Genomic DNA, 6,079 nt, shown 5'->3' on the forward strand with positions numbered 1-6,079 from the left:
ACCGAAAAGAAGACTTGTAATGTATATAAAACGCCGACGCATATCGTCAACGATTTACCTTTTATGACTGTTTTGTAAACATAATTTCCGTATAGCTATGGAGTTGTTAAGGGGCCACTCCACCCCATTTGGCATTGGCATACCTGGGGCATAAGATTTTGCTCGGCCTCTAGCAACCGGCCATAGGATACCCCTGATGTCCGGCCTATTGCAAGCATTGGGTTCTACGGGAAATATTTATTTATTTATTTATTACAACCTACAAGGCCCCATTGAAGGGATATTACATGAGGGAGTGGGTTTCAGGGCATAATATTGCTTCGAGTGATGACTTGAACAGGTATAGGTCAGTATGGAACACGACGTCGGCAGGCAAGTCATTCCAGTCTTTTGCTGTGCTCACGAAAAATGAATATAGATGCGCAGATGCACAGGCTTGAGGAGGATGGGTTGTCTTTCCGTGGTTCGTGCGGCTGGAGGTGCGTCATGCATGGATAATGACAGATTCGTTTGAAACATAACAAAATTTATGAAATAGAGATAGTCTTGCGATGCTATGTCGGTTAGCGAAATTTGATAGAATAGGATTGCATTTTAATTTGGTGGCACTTTCATGATAAGAATAGGCAGAGAAGATGAATCTAGCGTCGCGGTTTTGTATTGCTTCTAGCGTGTTAGAAAGATTACGTTGATTATTGTCCCAAATAGCGCATACATATTCTATTTTGGGCCGTACAAATGTTACATAGGCTAGTGATTTTAACGATGGTGGTGCTGAACGTAGTGTTCGCCGAAAATACTCCAGAACTCGATTTGCTTGTTTAGAAATTTGTGTTACGTGGTATGTACACTTAAGATCATATGCTAAGTGAAGGCCAAGGCATTTATATGTGGTCACAGCTGCGATTTCTGAGTTAGCAATTAGGTACTTAGAAGGTGGTTCATAGGGAAGCCTGTAAAAGGAAAGTAAAGAAGTTTTGTTCACGTTTAGAGACATGCGCCATTCACTGCATCAAGTTAAAATGCGATATATGTCGGATTGAAGAAGCTGGCGATCACTGTGAGTAATTATAGGACGACACACAACACAATTCTCAGCAAATCAGCGTGTGTTAGAGCTTTTGTCAGTTGGCAGGTCGTTTATATAGATAAAAAAAAGCAGGGGCCCCATGAGTGTGTCCTGGGGCACCCCCGATATAACAGAGGAGCGAGAAGAGGAGCATTTATTATCGAGAACAAACTGTTGCCGGGTAGTTAGAAAGTTACGAAGCCACTCAAGAACCAATGAATTGAGACTAAGACGTATAAGTTTCAAAAAAAGCCGCTGGTGGGGGAACTTTTTCAAACGCTTTTTCAAAGTATAAGAAGAGGGCGTCAACTAGAACGTTGTGATGAAGGTTGGAGCTTAGGTTAGGAGCTTACCTGAGTGTCGCAAGAAAAGCCCTTTATAAAACCATCTTGGATAGCGTGAAAGAAATGAACAGATAAAAGAAATTTCATGATGTGAGAAAAGATTACATGTTCCATTAGTTTAGACGGGATGCTAGTAATGGATATAGGAAGGTAATTATGACGGGAAGATGACGGCCCTCTTTTTCGTACTGGAATGACTTTGCCCACTTTCAAGTCGTACGACGTTTGAAAGCCGCATGCTGGAAAACGGCTTTGAGAACAACGTTACCGGTAGGAAGTCGAAAAAGGAAAACTTTGTACGAGTTGGCTGTGGCATTTCTATTTGTCAGAAGACCTCGGCCAACGACCGATGCGCTGTTTCGAACTTGGAATATTTTCTTACACAGCCGTTCGGAACAGCTTCTTCTTCCACTTGTGAAAAGCATATCTTAGTTCTCTCTGTCTACTGTTCTTTCCGTCTCCATGGAAACGTAGTGGCGTGAAGACGACACCTTCACACCGGTGTCCAGAAGGGAGCATGCATTGCACATGCCATCTGTCGCCAGCTATAAAGATCAAGTGCCGCAAGGAGCGCACGCCATCGCCATCATGAGGAGCTGCTCACCTCGAATCCCGCACGGAAGAAGCCACTGTTTTGCACTGTGTGATCAGTGGAATTTGTCAAATAAACGCTATAGTAGAACCAGCCCTAAAGGCTTTCGCCGTATTGCTCTAAGGGGTCTGAAATGCCTCAATATTTTAGGCCTTGCGTACGTGTAACCGTAACCTCGGGAATTCCGTCTAGCAAGAACGTTTTTGATGGTTTCGCTTTGCTCAAACATGCAGCGATGATCCCAATATTTCTAAATTAAATCTTCCTTCATCGTTTGTGCGGGCGTCCCATCAGCATACCCGTAAAAGCTATTAGCATACCAGTTCACTTCACATTGGGCTGGGATCCACTTCACACAAAAAAGACGAAAAAAAAAAAAACGCCACTGCACCTCCACCTTCCGACTACGTGCGTACGCGAAAAAGGCGTTTCCTCGCAAATATGTCCGTACCTTTGTTTCTTTTTGTTTTGCACATTTTAAAGCAGCCTGTAAAGAAGTGACACGTAAAACGCGACCTGAATGGCAGCGCGAAACAAAGACTGACGGCTTTCTTTCGTGGCTTCTTTGGCTGACGACGGCCAGAATCGGCCGCTGCATGGATGCTTATGGTTTTAGACGACGCCTTCTTAAACTGACATCGTTGAAAGCAGAAAAAAGAAAGCGTCGATATCATCTGAGGTATAACGCCGCTGGATGTTGTAGGCTTTTTGCAGAGCAGAAACTGGACGTTGCTTTTCGAAGCTTATAAATCAAGTGACAACCTAGATGGGGCATGGTTTGCCTCGTAAGAGCTTTGTGTTCATGTATTTTTTTATTAGTTTCCACTTTTCATTCGTTTTTCCAATTTTTCTATTTCTTCTTTCTTGCGTCAGGTACGCTGCATATACAAGAAGTTTTGAGACTGGGAAATGAATGATCGCCATTCTGTATCAAGAGGCCACTTGGCGACAAGTTATTTCCTGCATAATGAACGATTTAAAAATTAGCTCTCACTATCATCACCTTTTCGACTAAATGTCGGTATTGAATTTTTGTTGTATTAATTATTGTGACGTACGTTACACAGATAGTAATCCAGGAACTACAACAGCAGGAAGAGTGAAAGCTATAAGCATGTCCCTTAAACGATTTGTGGATATATTTACTGATTTCGCTTTTCTATTGATATAGGCGTACTTTTTATTCGCAGCCGAAATCATCAGTAAACATTTACAGGTCACGATTCTCGGAAAAAGTTTACTGCTGCTCTGCCTCGCACTCAGCCACCTGATAATGTTTCCAGGAAACACAACACGTACAGCCATATGTAGCTTGGAAATTTTCAATGGAGCAGGTCACATGACCGCGCAGAAATACAAACTTTCCCGCCCACTCACGTCGCTTAAATTTGTTAATTCACAAGGTAGATACTGTTCATGTCCCAACCCCTTTAAAAGGGGATTCGAACATGAAATTGTGGTTTCTATGTTTCTGATTCTGATTATACTGAAGACCAGTTAAAATATATCATCGCGTGAAATTCCGTCTTCGCTTAATAAAAGAACTACGACAGAATAGTCTGTAGTTCTGTAGTAAACGTCAGATTTTCCTGAAGTTCTATAGTTTTTCTGTAGTAGCTTTCTGTTTTCTGTAGTTCTGTCGCACTTTTTTGTTGTAACTACAGAAAGCTCTGATGTTAATATAGAAAGTTCTGTTCTCACAACAGGTTTTCTATCAGAAACCGCACATAAATTCTGTCGTAACAACAGAACATTGTCTGTAGTTTTTTTCGGCTGGGATATAAATATATATATATATATATATAGATACCGAAATTTCTTCTGTCACACAGCGTCGGTTTCGGTTCCAGGTTGCCTACCAGTGATTTCACCATCATAAGTAAGCATGAGGTTACGTGAGGTCCTCAAAAGCTTCGATATATAGCTCTTTGTCCTGTCGCTGTCACTCCGGCTTCTGGAGGAGCTTATCTTAAGAGTTTGCGCAATTCCGGTTCTTGTTAGAATAAAACTTCGGTACCTTCTCCTTTCATTAGGCTCTAAACAAGATCCTCCCCTGGGGTTGGAACTTTGACAAATCCAAGCAACGGATAAAAAAGAAGCTAGAAAAACTACCACCCTAACCACCACATTATTATGCAACAATTCCTGTGTCAGTGAAAAAAAGAAATTTTAACGGGACAAGTCTTTAATTCCACACATTCGCAGGCACCAAAGAGAATTTGAAAATATTACCCGATACAAATGACCGAACCTTACATCGCTTACATGTATGAAAAAATGTTATAACATCCAATAAGAAATAACAAAAGCCTGCGTAACATATATCTCTGGGAGAGTAGACCCGGAACGTCCCCGGGCACGGCGATTTTTGCTAACGCCTCTGCGACACCGTTCAATGTAGTGAATAATCCATACTAAGACACTGAATATGCAATCATGCAACAGCATGCCTATCTTTTGGGGAGCTACCCCCAAACAATTTGTTCATGGAATGGGGATCTCTGGTACAATGTTACTTCCTTCATACGAGTCTTTACTAATTATAGTCTGCCAGTTCATGCTTTCATCTCATTGTTCGGGGTATTTCTAAAGCACAATGCACGCTATAGTATTTCTTGCTTGCTGTTATCTATTATTCAACAAGCTGCATGTTCTTATGGGCTCCTATGTATTTGTGCTCTCGCGCACGCGAGCGTGGGGGCGAGGGAAGGAAAGAGGGAGGTAGGGAAGCTCAGAATGAGTGTGCTTGTGCGTGTTTTGTTTTATTTCTCTCGAAATCACAGCATCGCTCGCTTCACATTTGTATCCCACTACTTTTCGTGCACTTGACTCCCGTGTCGCTATTGTGTTCAGTAGAATTTTGCACTTACTACCAGCGTCACCTATTCCCAATTTTTAGCTACATTTTCTATTCCTTTACCGGTAGGACCAGATGTTAAATTTATATTCAGAAAAATGTCGCCTAATTCTTCCTTACTTCTACGTCGCTTATTAACAGCACTAGAAAATGTTTATACGTAGAAAGCAAGCTATTCAAGTGCGAAAGTATTAACCATCAATCTTAATTCCACATCATTTACACTACCAACGATAACGCACGCACGCACACTCACACACGCACACACGCACAAATCGTCTCCTGAAGTAATGCACTGCACTTAGGCCGCAGGGAAATTAAACAATCGAACAGGCAAATGAGTGATATTTTTCCATAAAAAAATCAAGACTAGAAAGTCTTACGTTCAGTGAACTCTGTTGCTATGACAAGTTCGTCGCTTTGTGAAAACGATGGGAAGCAGATTTTGTTCTTGTAGTACTACCTACTCACTGCTTCCCTTTTTCTACTGCTGGGGATTTTGATTCTTCGCCTGAATGGACGCATGGTCCGTCTCGCAACCACAAGTAACGCGAACGGCGCAGCCGAACGGAAAACAGTCCTAAGCTCTCCTATCCATCATCGGCGCTTATAAGCGCGGGCGAACAGCCATGACCTGACGTGCAAGTGTGGGAGGCGAGTGAGACATACTATAAGCAGCATTGCTCGGCTCAAGGAACGTAGATGTATACGTCCCACGCACACCCTCTACTGCGGAGCAGCGTATGAAGAGAATATTCGGAGTGCTGCGTTCCCAGAAATAGTGACAGTATTGCTATTGGTATCATCATGGTGCTGTGGCCTAAATTGAATGACAAATTACTTCTTAGTTGAAACGTTATGAATAACGAAAAAAAAAAAAAGGTGAGGAACGATATACTTTTATAGGAAAACACACTAGCTGTTTCTGTCTCGCGATTAAAAAAAAAAAAAAAAGGAAAGCACTCACCTTTATTAGCCAGCCTTTGCACGCGGCAAATTTAACTTTTTTGAGAAGGATGTGATTGAGTATATGCTCACATTCCCTAACTGCAATATACCGATGTTCTGCTGCCCTGTCGAAAACTTTCTTGCTCCTGTATATTCGAAAAAGATGTGGTCCCTTGGTGGTATTAGAGTTCGGAGTCAAGTGCATATTTTCCAGACACCTTGTACAACCTTGACGTGCATTTATTATAATTTAAGTTTCTAACATAGAT

This window comes from Amblyomma maculatum, chromosome 4, assembly GCF_055883805.1.
Source record: "Amblyomma maculatum isolate TAMU_Amacu chromosome 4, ASM5588380v1, whole genome shotgun sequence".
NCBI lineage: Eukaryota > Metazoa > Arthropoda > Arachnida > Ixodida > Ixodidae > Amblyomma > Amblyomma maculatum.